Here is a 15,243-nt window from a genome sequence, read left to right as displayed (position 1 = left end):
AACTCGAACTGGCTGCATAAAGAATGTCGTTTGTAGCTTTCCTCATACCTCAGTCGCTTTCATGATTTCAAAGCCGAGGCTGAGACTGAGACAGATAAATGAAAGTAACAAATTTGTTCTACTCGTAAACCGAATCTCTGTTGGACGATTGGAGATTGAGTTTCTATTAATTTTCTCGGGAGAACACCAAATATGTCACCAGAGAACTTTTACGTGCGGGCATCGTACGATTTGAAGTATCTGATGGATATTATTCTGCCTTCCAAACATCCGACTACCACTGCAGGGTTTGAATCTACGCTCTTGAAATCTGGAGGCTGACACACTAAGACTGCTCCGCAGAGGAAGCTGTTAGTGTCTAATATAATACTGAAGAGGTACGTACGAAGACTCTCTCTCTCTCTCTCTCACGCACACACACACACACACACACACACACAATCCTCGAGCCATACGCGCCTAAAATGTTCAGCCCGGCCGGTAATCGAATCCAGGACGCTTTCAGCCGAAGGTTCCTACGCTATTCATTCGGTCAACGATCTGAGTATTCCCCTAAAGTAATACTGTTTGAAATAAAAATAAGAAGCAGTTTGCCGACTTACATTGCTATTCATCTTATAGTCGTGAGCCAAGGAATTTAACATTTTACGTGAATCCCGAAAAGTATGGGCGTGACCTCCCATTTCAAGAGACCCAGTTACTCAGGCTGATGTTTGAAGTGAGATCCCCTTGTTGAGAAACTAATGACTGAGTCACTGATATAAATCGCCTCCACCAAAAACAGATTCTTAATTGCTTTCTGCGCTCCAGGTTGCAGAGCCTAATCCCGTCGCAATTGGTTAGTAGTTATTGCTTAAATGCACTAGATCAGAATCTGTAGATTTATGCGAATATTGTTATGGCCCTGTAACGTCTCCTAAAGTCAATAACAGTTTAACGGACGGTAAACACAAAGCTTTGATTCTTTTCTGTATTGATAGAATAGAAAGAAAATGTATTGGAATGATGTTCAAAATATATCTGAGAGACAATCCGAAAGATTTCTTTTTATTTCTCTAAATTGTTGCCTTATGGATTTGGTTCGTAATAAAAATAAGCTTCCGATTATAATACTTTTTGTTCTACCGCACCGTGTGCAGAGCTCTTTCTGCAGCAGTATCGCGGGTGGTCTATCTACTAGGCGGAGTCCTGTGCATGGTTGATCGCACACTTCACCGAGTGGAAGCAGTTACCAATCTTCAACTACCAACTTCGCGCTACAAAAATACTGACTTTCTCCTCCGTGTTTTCTTTCTGATCCATTTACGTCGATAAGTTAACTGCGTTGAAATGGATGAACGAAGAAATAAGACAAACTGAAATGACTTTATATGGAGACGTGCATATTAACGAGACGGAAGAATATACATGCTGCCTGATTCTTCTTTCAAATAAGGGAAACAAAATATACGTTTAACTATAAAATGTAAGGATACGTTGTAAATATTTTTTTCATTTCTTAGATCTTATTTATGATGATATGTCTCTAAGTGAAATACTGATCACATTCCTGGTTTAAGTAATTCATACTGGGAAAAAGGTACACGGAAATTCATTTTGTTTTCATAACATTGGGGTATATATTTATAAGGAAATGTTTTCCGAGAGTGTCACGAATTTTTATTATCAGGTGTGTTCCAGTTACTCCTCAAGAATTATCAGTATGTATAATGAAAATATACCATTGCATTGGTCAGTCCTTGGACGACATGATTCACAGATAACGTAACCGCTCTGACGTCATCAGGCCTGGGCGAGTTGCGCAGCAAACTTAGGATTTCGAATAGTGCCGCACGCTTCAAACCACTGCAGTGATTGAACAGCTCATCTGATCGTAGTAATTCTGGTGTCAATTTGTGGGTAAATAAACATACTATTGGAAACCGCAACCAACAAACATAAATAATAAACACAAATAGTGACTTTATAACCAGAATTAACGTTTTTCTTTTCAGCTTACTAGCCAAATAGACTATTTAACTGTTGAAATTACAAATGCGATGCCCCACCCTCCCGTGAGTGGTACCGTTGGAAAACTGATCCCGACACGATGGTACCGCAACAGTTTCCCTACAGCGTTTAGGATCTAAGTTGTACGAGGTAAATTATGCCATTTTTTTAACTTGCTTCACATCGGCATCTGAATGTAAATTCCGTCGCATAATGCATTTATTATTCAATAAAGATTATTTTTCTGAAGATAACGGTACCACTTCGCTAGACCTAGAACAGTCATAACAGAAGTTATATGGTGTACGAAATTGTGAAAATGACCAAATATATAGAAACACAATACACTCGGTAGCTATATACTTAGCCACCCGTGTAGTAGGCGACCAGAAGGAAAGTTAGTCGTAATAAATATCAATAACCTAACAGCCATAAAGGTAAACAGTTAATCAGTTTTTATTTAATTATATTAATGTATTTCTTCACGTGACAATGGCCTACTAGGATGCCTTTCATCTCTCTCTGTAGTTATTAGCTGCTTGTAAATAAAATTGTACCGAATTGCCTATCGAATGTGTCTTGCATTTCACACCAAGTCAGACTTGCGCCGGGCGATGTTGTCACGAAAACAAGGTGAGATAGGGCATTACAATGCTCCTTAGTAGTATTTATTATAATACACTTGACGTGAACAGCAATGTTAATGCATTCGGTAATCGGTAAGAGTGCAAAGGAGTATCAAATATCCTTTTATCCACTGCACGGTTATGTAGGGAGAGTTGCTTGAATAGCGGTTATGATAGGTCATACCACAAAACTTTTAGTCAAACCGTCGTCCGGATACTTGATATTCGTTTGTATTTTAACCAATAACTGCTTGAAACTTCCCAAGCTTAACAAATTAATGTTAAATTCGGTGGTATATAGGTTATGCTTTACTATACTGCAGTTTCATAGAGCAAATACTTTTCTTGCTTTAAATATATTTATTCTTCTTCTTAAACCAGTTTTCTTACACAGTAGAGAAGTCGCGCGAACGCACAAACGCAGCCTTTTTCACGGCCAGATGCCTTTACTTTCGCCAATCTCTGTGGAGCGATGTATATATTGTTGCGTGTTTCTGTGGTGGTTGGTAGTATAGTATTGTAGTGTGGTGTGGAGTGTTTTATTGTGTGTATATGAAGAATAGTGTTGTGAGGTAAACACAAAGGCCCAGTCCCCGAATCAGCGGAATTAAGCAAAAGCAGTTAAAATCGAACCCGCGACCCTCTGAACCAAATGCCTTGACACTGGCATTCATCCAAAGAACCTGACAAATATTTTCTCTGTGTACTTGAAGGTTCTTATCGTGTCATTTTAGGGTTGCTGTTGTTCTTCATTGTTTAGTAGCATAGTTTGATAGATATCGAGCTTTGAGAATGTCTTCCACAGAAGAGGACGAAACGTTGAGCGGTTTTACGAATTTTGCGTGAGAGAGTTAAATGCCATTATCACTGTTGTGAGTGTACAGCTAATGTATTAAATATGAATAATCAATTGTTAATATTGTATCTGTCATTATTATAAAACTTACAAATAAGTTGATGCAGATTCCACCACATCTGCTGCTATATTTTGGGAATTCCAGTTTCGAAGCGTTTGACCCCATTTAGCTGAAATATAATTACACATGTCAGCACTGGAAATTCGGAAATTTTAATGTTCAGATACCCGTAAGGAAATGCGTTAATAGGGGATGTATGATTCACCTCACGTGTGATCACATACTTTTATCAAAGTGAAGGAGCTTCGTCTTTCCATCTCCATAGGCTGAGTTGAAGTAAGCCCCTTATTGCGTCTGAAGTGGAGGTTTGGTGAATGTTTTTAGGGTTCAGTGAGGCGTGGCTTCCTTCGTGCAGCTCACTGCTCTGAGAGGGCAGCTTAGTCTTTACCCATCCTTATTGCTTGTGAAACTGGAGGTCGATGAATCTTCTTGTGGGATGGTCGAGATAGCAGGAACTTTCATTCACCGTGTTTATTGATTCTATTGCGTGAGAAACAAGCAGCCCGATAACAACTTGCTATCGGGATGCTCTTCACTCTATTTCGTCGGATTTCTTACAAGTGTTGTTCACCTGTTTGTAGATGACATTCACCCTGTTCAATGGCAAGCAAAGTCTGCATCTGAGACCAATATTTATAATAACCCTAAAAGGTTAAGATCTCCTTCTCCAGGTTGCTTGCTACTTCTAATATTTTTTAAATATATCATAAAACCCATAAAAGACAAAGTTGCACAGTTTCTTTCTATGTATAGTTATAAACAACTTTACACAATATCTAATAAATATATTTTTGATATATAAAACATGTTTTAGATAAATCTGTTAAATAGAAATCATTAATTTACGAGTTTATACACACAGCAGCAAAAACCTATATTTCACAGGGAAAATTCTTAATTTGAAAATTCACTAATTGCTGTGAAAGTTGTGACCCTGTATTTCAATGTATATATATATATATCTCATTCAAAATTGTACTTTGCCATGCCACACAACCAAATACCACACCCTGTTTAAATACCCCAGTGTGTGGTCATTCATTGGAGGAGAGCTTGGAACACTCGTAACAAAGGAGGGTGTAGTTACAGCACATTCGAGTGTTTCTGAAGGTTGTCCGAGTGGGGGGCGGGAGGGAAATTGCAGGCATGTGCGTGAATCATCGCTACCTGTCTACTGGCCTTCGGCTCCGGGTCTCATCGTCCTGACTTCTTCAACAAGTGCACTGTTAACATACAAGTATTTATCTCACGCCATTATTCGACCAAAATAATTCGGAACACAGAATACGAGGGTTGGGCCATAAATTATAGCATTTTTTCACACTTGCACGGTGTTACCATACAATGAACATACGCCCTGGAAAGCATGACACTCATGGTACAACGGCGCATAACGGGATAGCTGTGCGTTGGACAGATAACACACATACGGCAATGGGACTGCAGTAGTGAGTCAGGCTCCGTGCAAAATAGATATGACGAGGCAAGAAAAGCGTAGCAAGTACTGGACCAACCATCATACTCACCAGACTTGTCTCCATGCGATTTTGATCTCATCCCCAAAGTGAAAGAACCATTGCGTAGAAGACGGGTTGGGACACAAGAGAACATTGACAACGCTGTGAAACATGAGATTGTAAAATTCACACAGGGTGAGGAGACTGGTATCCGACGTCTCCCGCATCGTTGGCAGCGTGTTGTGAACAATCTAGTGAAGTACCTTGGTATCCGACGTCTCCCGCATCGTTGGCAGCGTGTTGTGAACAATCTAGGGAAGTACCTTGGTATCCAACGTCTCCCGCATCGTTGGCAGCGTGTTGTGAACAATCTAGGGAACTACCTCGGTATCCGACGCCTCTCGCATCGTTGGCAGCGTGTTGTGAACAATCTACGAAACTCCCTTGGTATCCGACGTCTCCCGCATCATTGGCAGCGTGTTGTGAACAATCTAGGGAACTACCGTGGTATACGACGTCTCCCGCATCGTTGGCAGCGTATTGTGAACAATCTAGAGAACTACCTCGGTATCCGACGTCTCTCGCATCGTTAGCAGCGTGTTTTGAACAATCTACGGAACTACCGTGGTATGCGACGTCTCTCGCATCGTTGGCAGCGTGTTGAGGGTTTACCGTGAAGGTTACTGTACTCTCTATGAATAACGATTATGTGGCACAAGGATTTCAATGCTGACACATCCCTCGCTTTATATCCTACACCTGGTGAACCTACTCGGCATTATTCATACATTACACAGTTCCTTTTAATCCCCACTCCCATCTGTATATTTCTGTTTGTCTGGTAGACCCTGCATTCGTGCGAAAACAGTAGTTGCCATGACTTAAGCCCTAACTCTCGTAGTAAAATGGTAACATCAATTTTAAACAGAAAATAATCAGTTCAATGTCATGTGTTACGCAAACACGTTATATGAACCGCTTAAACTGATTGTGATGGTTCGGTCAGCTTCCGCTTCGAACGCTAGCGTTGCCACGTCCTGGGGGCCACCTGGTGACGAATGAACGTACCATTTTCCACTTCTGTTATAACGTTCCAAATTTAAAGCGTCATTGTTTAAGAAGCCTTTCTCGTAGACAGTCGAGATTTCTTCTGAGGACCCAGGGCATAGTTCCTTGCGAAACGTTAAGAATTTCACCTTATTTTCTTGACACGGAATAAGCCCAAAAGCCTATACAGTATCATGTCTTTATGTACGGGCCGTTAAAGCATTAATTACAACGTTCTCCTTCTCTTTTCCCTATGTTTTCATACCATTACTCCTCCGTCTCCACCCAGTTCTCCGTAAACCACCGGACACTTTATACGGTAGTCTCTTGTAGGTATTTAAACTTACCTGTCCGAAGTCTCTTGATTATCAATTTTTATTGTCCGATAAATGTGGATTTAAGCTAATGAATGAAAACCTACAATCTGTTTTCCTGTCAGTGACCGGGTCAGGGATGGGATGAATGAAGCCCCTATCTTGCGGCGTGTTTAGGAATTGTGGCTGCCGAATCCTGTCGCACTCCTCTGGGGCAATGATTAATCACTGACAGATGAAATGAAATGATAGTGGAGAGTGTTGCTGGAATGAAAGATGAGAGGGAAAACCGGAGTACCTGGAGAAAAACCTATTCCGCCTCCGCTTTGTCCAGCACAAATCTCACATGGAGTGACCGGGATTTTCACCACGGAACCCAGCGGTGAGAGGCCGACGCTGCTGCCTGAGCCACGGAGGCTCTATTTAAGCTAATACAGAAAGCTAAACCGTTTCACCGAGACATGTATACCTGAATACGGGACTGAAATAATTACAAAGGCCAAAGTGAAGGAGTCTAAACTTCAGGCCACACAGATGTTAACAGAGAACTTTTTCAATACAAAACCACTAAAGAAACATGTGAATAGGAAACCTTTGACAAATAGCAAGGAAGTTGAGTGACTTAAAATGCTGGACTCTTATTCAAAAGGAAAAGGGGGAAATCCCCAAGTACTCAGTGTAGCAAACTTTGAAGGAGGTCTGTCGATTTTGATATTTCATTCTGAGTGAGTGAATAAAAGGAAGCTACAAAATGCTTAGAGGAATCCAACTGCCACAGTTGTACCCAAATTGTGTGACACCTACAAAGGAGAAGATTGTGTATTGAATTTGTGTCAGTATATTCCACCAGTTCATCATTCCTTCTATAAGCAAGTGAAAGGCTTGAATGCTGTTGAATATACTGACCCTTTGCTGGACTCTGAACCAGATGACAAACAGTAAAACATTTCCTCGTTTAATAAAATTGAAAGATGTAATTAATTCTCAGACTTAACAGTATTTTCTGTAACATCTGGTTGAATTACAGTATTAGAATAGCATTCTGGTCAAACTATAATTAATATATTTGTTTGTAAGTTACATTCGGACTCCTTGGCTGAATTGTCAGCCTAGAGGCTTTCTGTTCAGAGGATGCCGAGATCTGTTTCGGAACGAGTCGAAGATTTTAACCGCGGTATGGTTAATTCCTTTGGCTCGGGGACTGTATGTTTGTATTTATCCCTATGTTCTCCTCTCCATACATACACACACGGCACACCACATTACCAACCACCACAGAAACATGCAGTAGTGAATACACATCCTTCCACATAGGGTTGGCGTCAAGAAGGGCATACGGCTGTAAAACCGGGCCGAATCCACAAGTGCGGCACAATTCGCACCCGCAACCATACAAGGGTGTGGGAAAAGTGGTACAAGAAATATTTTACAAGTCGATTTTGATTATGAAATTTCTTTTACAATGTGACTAACCAACACGTATGCCTGAAATATGTAATATCATTTTATGACAGGCATGTTATTTTTATCCTAACCATATTAACTCACGTTCGAGATTTTCCTTTTCTTTTTTTCATTCATATCTTGTAATTTATATATTTATTGACATTTTAAAACAGTATGTTCCGAAATAAAACGCAATGCACAGAATTAACGTTAAACATATTAACTCAGTAATTGTGTGGATTAGTCACCTCTGGCTTTTCACCTTTCATGTATCCATTTAATATAAACTCAAGGCCATATCAGTGGTTTTTAACTATAATACCTGCTTGTCAGTTTGTTTCTTCCACTTGAGAAAAGTTTTAAACTTCCAGAAGTGGGCTTTAAGGTACATGTGGTTTCACAATCACGCATTGCACTAGGGATAAGCTCAAGGACAGTGAACTTATGTAATTTTCTCATACAGTGCTATTTTTTCTGCAAAATCAGTCGACTCTTTGTAAAAAGGCCGTTAAAAAATTGGTTCAGAAAGAGGGAAATGCTGGGGCTGTACCTTAATCAAGGCCACGGTTGATTCCTTCCCATTCCTAGCCCTTTCCTCTCCCATCGTCGCAATAAGGCCTATCTGTGTCGGTGCGTCGTAAAGAAAATTGTAAAAATGTATTGTCTTATTCTGGAAATAACGGAACAGACAAATATCTTCTGTGGAGGTTATGCTCTGCAGGCTGTAATTGGATCCCTCGTAGCTGGACGCTGAGTCTGCCTGTTGGCGTCGGCGGTTGCAGAGTAGGCTTCTGCCTACGAGTGGCCATGATTGGCCCGTGATCCGACAGCTCTGCACTCCGACCGACCAGCCGAGCAGAGGAGCGATGGCCGCAGCTCTACGGCGGCTCTACGCCTCTACATTCAGGACACGGAGAGCAGCTGGTCCCCATCGTTCGACTGTCCAGAGAGTGTTATTGTTTCATTCTTCTGCACCAAGGCGAATGCTGAGACAGTTTCCAGTACATGCTACGGCCGCCAACCCTTTCATCTTCACTATAAATCTCTTGGCCTGAGAGACGGCTTCACCGTCTGGAAGGCCCGCCTTCCTCTTCAGGGGAGGAATGAAGAGATGTAATAGTAGTGGTAGTGGTGGCTGTTGGCATAGCAACTTTACAGTATGCCTGCAACTGTTCACATGCCGCCAGCATAGTTACGTGACGCAATGTTCCTCATCATTCGTGTTGTTCCTTGGGCAGTAGGCCTATACGACAGAGGCATGTGCTTGCAATATTCATCTCCACGCCAAAAGAATAGAACATGAAATACTGTTTATTAGGTGGGGCGGGGGCAGAGGTGGTGATGTCTTAAACGAGCCTACTGATTCCCCCTCTTCAATTGGTACATGGAATGCTCTAAATTTCCTACATATCTCTTTCCTCTGATTTTTGCGGATTCCTTCCTGTAGACGCTGCGTAACACAGCCAGTTTTCCTAATAAAACAGCCACCACCACCGCCACCTGTGCAGGTCCTGTTATTTCTTGTATGAGCTGGCATAGCAATATGCAGCGTCTCTAGAATACCACTGCTGTTTGGAGGCCGGCCTTCGCCTCTCCGTGTCAGAGTTTTATAAAGTGTGTACGAGAGAGCTAGTGTTGTTATAAAGCTGTCAGCAAGTTCAGACAATATGACGTTATAAGTTACAACATATATGTCAGTTTTTGGACATGTTTCAGGCTCTATTTCATATGAAAGATAAAGATGCGCTCTGTTTTGTTTTTGAAATGTATGCTTCTAACGCAATAAAGAAAGATGTGCACTGTACAATAAAGGCATCTTGTGTATTCAGTTCGCTTCAGCAAAATGATGACATTTTTCTTCGGTTAGTTTGCACGTAATTTCAATCGTCATTTTAACATACGTGTCCCTATTCAATGTGTTTTGTTTTTATACGTCACTTATACTAACCTGATTTATTTTCTCTGAAGTCCACTACATTTGTTAGATTATTAGACTGGGCTCTTAGGTCTCATTCTGGCTTCACACAAAACACGTAATATATTTATCAATAGCACATTGAAGGGAATGGGTAACGGTAACGGCTGTGGGTCATATCTCCAGATATAGCGAATTTCTTTCCAACATCTTTGTTGAAGAATTCGTGGAAAAGAGGGGAGGAAGGCGACAAGAGAGTCTTATTTCAAAATTTGGCAACCGGAATTACCTGCAGTTCTTGTACAAGCTAAAATGAACTGCTCAAGACAAACCTCTGTGACTGTAGTGACAAGGCTTAGCCTCAACAAAAGAGCTTGAATGAATGAACAGCATATTATATGTCGATCTCAGTGACGCAATGGGCTGTTCATTGCCCTATAACTAAGATACGGTGTTTGATCTCGACAGTGGAATTTGAGTGTGTTTAAATGCGGCAAATCCAGGTCACAGACTCCCAGAATTTTAATGAAACCTTACGAGACAGATTTTCGTATTCAAAAACTACAGTGTTTTTTATTTTTATTTACAATGTTGCTTTACGTCGCACCGACACAGATGGGTCTTAGGGCGAAGATGGGATAGGAAAGGACTAGGAGTAGGAAGGAAGCGACCATGGCCTTTAAGGTACAGCCTAAGCATTTGCCTGGTGTGAAAGTGGGGAAACCACGGAAAACCATCTTGAGGATGTCGACAGTAGGTTCAAACCCACTATCTTACGAATGCAAGCTTACAACGCGACCCGAACAACACGGGGAACTTGTTCGGTTTACGGAATTTGCAGGGGCGTTATCTTTTTACTTACAGATGTGAAAGCAGACATTTAAAAACAATCAGAAACGAGTATTTTGAGTTTTGGTCATTTTGGCTAAACAGCATTCTTGCCATCAAGGGAAACCGGAAAATTCCGATTTTAAAAAAGTGCAGCTCCATTGTAAGGTTTTAAGATGTATAACATAATATCTTCAGCAATACTGGGTAGAGGAATAGTATCGCCTGTGAATGAAATGCTAAATACTTGCCCTATGTAGGTGGGAAATTATTTGTATGCAAATATGTTGCTTAAAAGAATTTCTCACGTTGCAAACTGTTAGGACACCTGGGCTAGAGAAAAATTACTAAAGTTTCTAAAGCATGGAAATATGTCAAATCCATAGAACATCCTTCTATAACACTTGCAAAATGTTTGTTTTGTTTCAGTATTTTAAACGCAATTTTTGTGTGTGCATTGAATTCTTTTTTTTTTTTTTTTTTTTTTTTTTTTTTTTTTTTTTTTTTTTTTTTTTTTTTACCTTCTGGTACACTAACAGTCACCAATGAATTGGCAGCATCCATCGTAGCGCGTGATAAAAATGTAACTGCTGAAATATTCTCACGGTCCATTAATCGTTGTACATGTTTTTGATGAACTAATGAATCATAAATAAACAATCTTTTAGCTGTAGGGATAAATTCTGTTCGTTTTTTTGTCCTTTTTTTTGTAGTGAACATTGTGTTTGTACAATTAATTTGTTTAAATCAGTCATCTGTATTTCACGATTGTCGCCTGTGGAATCCGTTTGGAATCAAATAGTGTTGGAGGAAGAGACCGTTGTAGCCGAGCACGTTAAATTACATTCCACGATAGTCCTGTGAGCCTGCAAAGTTCGATCTTTAGAACTAACAGTAACTGTCTAAAGTGTTAAACTCTAAATCATCTGTGAGTTTACGTCACTGTAAATTAAATCAGTTTCATTTATTTTATAATTCCTTTCTTTGATCGATAGGCCCCAATGAGCAAATGCTCACATTAAAGGGCAGTGCACATAAATCAAGACTGTAGTACAGTACATACGAGGACTATAAGTAAAGTAGTAGCAATATTATTAAAACTAGTGTAATCGTCCACAAAGTGTATTACCTTTTTGCCAAATGTCGGGACGCCATTAGGTACTATTGACAAGGCAGTGGCCTCAGAGGGGTTCCTTCAACTTAAGAAACAGGTCGAAGTCACAAGAACTCCATGTCCGGTGAGTACGGAGGGTGTTCCAAGACCTCATTCCGACTCCCACGAAACGCCATGATGCATCGTGCAACAGTCCTATACGGTAATTCATTCTCGCCACAGGCTTCACATAATCCTCGATAACATTCTGAGAATTTTTGCCACGGGACAGTTCGATTTTAATCCACGAATGCTGATCACCGTTTTAAAACATGTTTTGGGGTGGTGAAATCGACACTCTTCACTTCAACGCCACACAGCAACAACATTCCCAACTGGATGCCCGTCAAATTCACACTACACAAGGTCTGCATACACAGGTCTGGCCACGCTCCCAGAATTCTTTGCGGCAGCGGGCATATTGTGACGGGAACTCTTTACACGCTGTCGACTGCATGTTAACCAATGCAATTACATTAAAGATGAAATGGATTATTGTGTCGCTTCAGGTTGTAAAAGTCATTCATCTAAAGGGACTAGATTATTTAGATTCCCGAAAGATAAGAATAGGAGGGGAAAATGGGTGCATAATTGCCGACGTCATAAATGGCAGCCAACAGAACATTCACACCTGTGAGAGGTTAGTATAAATTTTGCAAGAGAAAAATGAAGTAATCAAAGTATTTATTGGCCTTGGCCGTATCTTGATTATAATATTTCCTTGAAGCTCTGTTTATCGTTTTGAGGAATGCCAATTCGAAGTAAAGAAAGCAGATGGAAGGAAGCTCCTAAAATATCATGCCATCCGTACACTCTTCGAATTTCCTAACCCCCGAAATCTTTCTCATGTGTCAGGAAGGCCTCGAACGGAAAAGTACTGTAGGGCAGAGTCCGTATATTTACCGATACGTAAAAGGAATTCTGCGGGACAAAATAGCGGTACCACGGCATCTGCGGAAACCGTAATAGTAGTTTCGGATCTAAAACTAAGGTTATTACAAAGAATTTAAAATTACTGATATAGAAAAAAGAACTCAATATCAGGCGAATGATCTGTCTTTCTGAAAGAGTTCTAACGGTTAGTATTCGGGAATGATAGAAACTTGAAGATAATTATAGCTCAGCTGGAACCCTAATGCTTACTGTGAAATGTATAAACACATGACTTCGAGATGTCGGCACTTATAACTTTTTAGGAATACCCTTGAACGACGCCTGGGGCAATCACAACACGCTTGGTATAATTCGAGAGTTCCTTTTGGAACGTCCACAAAGAAATTATTTCATGATCTTCCAGATGTCTGACGACTGAAGGCCGCTACTTGGAATAAGGAATTCACATCTGTCACGTCACATAACAAAGAAGCCCCACTCGTGTGTTCTCGTGGGAATTTAATGCTTCTTGTTACTTTTTAAGCACCGCAACGATAACAAACATTCAACTACTTAGTACATATATATTTTTTCCTCCATCATAATTTGCTCATTCCTACATACATACATACATACATACATACATACATACATACATACATACTACATAACCTTCAACCTGGTATGGCATTGCTTCGGATTATTTGTGCCATCTTTTCTATTTCCATATTTTCTATCCGATTACCCTCTGTCAACACTTCTTCCCTTCCAACCATGACAATGTTAGGTTTGTGAAACACATTAGTGGCCCTTCCCATTTTGCCGGTATCGTCTTTTTTCGAAGGGACGAACTTCTTCCATTTTCTTTTCTGATTAGTGTTAAGATGGAATTATTGTGATATTATACTTCCCGTGAATCACTGCCACATTTTGGAACTTTCTAATGAATCACGGCTATTATCTGTTGTTCCACAAATGGGCTGAGTAGCTCAAACGATCGACACAACGGCACATATAAAAACGTCTGCGGGAGAAACTTCCGACACCTTGGATTCTCGACAAACCGTAAAAACGTATATATATTGAGAATTAAATCAATAACACTATTATTTTTATTCATTATGTACATTATCTTAGTTACTGTATATGAGTTGTCGCTGTTCGGGTGTGGTGCTCAAATCAGCCGTCGGAAGACCGTTTGAGGCTTGTGGGGTTACTTAGGACGGAAACTAAGATTAATACAAGCAGTATTAATCAGCTGTACTTTGGAGGCAATGGAGAGGTTAGAGGAGCTGACATCCCGATGTGCACTTCAATTACTCAGTGTACTGTACGAAGCCTTGTCCAGGGATACTGTGAGAATTCTCTGGGTTATCCCGTCACTTCGCTCTTCGAACACTGGTAAGGATTGTTGCATAAATTGGGAACACTACTTGTTTTTGTTTCCTTCAGTGGTTTAAATAAATTACTAAATAGCGAACTGTCAATATCTACAATTTGAAACATAGCTTCACATGTCGTTCGTTACTAGAACACAAAAATAATTAATACGTTAGCACATGTTTGGTGTTTTTTCCTTATACACCGGTTTCCCTGTAATTCAATATTACGCTTCAATAGAGCAAGATACCCATACTAATTTTTCCTCAGCACGTTGCGTGTACTACAGACCTTGCTGACGATTACTTCGTTTCAAAGGTTGCAGAAACATCCATTCGCTGGATGGATTGGATTTATTTCTGTAACTCACTCACACATATCAATTTGATAAATACTGGTTTTGTCACCAGTTAAGAAGAATTGTGTATGGAAAGCACAGTATAACAATGAACTATACCATTTCACCAGGAAACATATATTGTAATAATCAAATCAAGAAAACTCAGGTGTCTAAGATATATATATCTTTGGGACGGAAGATTAGCATCCATGTAAAAATATGACACTCTATTAGCCAGACGGTATAAACGAGCTCGAAGACGTAATGTAAGGTGTCGAAGGAGCTGAAGGATGATCTGAAACTCACAAGTATATAAGGTTACGGTTCACTGGGAATTTTAGTAGTAGTAGTAGTAGCAGCAGCAGTGTAGTAGTAGTAGTAGTAGTAGTAGTAGTAGTAGTAGTAGTCTCAATTTGGTTGAAGTTCTCCACTTTTTTCGGTGGAATTTGATCAAAACAACTTCGAAAAGAATGTCATAGACGCATTTATTACGAATTTATTTCTAGTTCCAACTTATTATAATATGCAAATTAAATGAGTTAACAATATTAAAATATCGTATTAAAGATATACTGTACCCTTTATTTCGAGCATTCTTAGAATACTTACCTCTCTTATAAGTATGTACAGGTAGGTTCCGGTTACCTTGGGGAGCAGTTCGATGAGCAAGATACTTACCTCGTATGGGGGTGAACGGTTCTCAACGTTGGCAGGGAAGATTAATATAAAAAAGAAGAAAAAGGTATGGTGTTCCTTAACTGTATGAATATATTTTATTAAAACATGCCGGGTTTAGTGGCTCAGACGTTTGAGGTGCTGGACTTCTGACCCCAACGTGGCAGGTTCGATCCTGGCTCAGTCCGGTGGTATTTGAAGGTGCTCAAATACGTCACCATCGTGTCGCTAGATTTACTGGCCCGTAAAAGAACTCCTGCGGAACTAAATTCCGGCACCTCGG

This window comes from Anabrus simplex, chromosome 7 (assembly GCF_040414725.1).
Source record: "Anabrus simplex isolate iqAnaSimp1 chromosome 7, ASM4041472v1, whole genome shotgun sequence".
NCBI lineage: Eukaryota > Metazoa > Arthropoda > Insecta > Orthoptera > Tettigoniidae > Anabrus > Anabrus simplex.
This window is presented reverse-complemented; position numbering follows the sequence as displayed.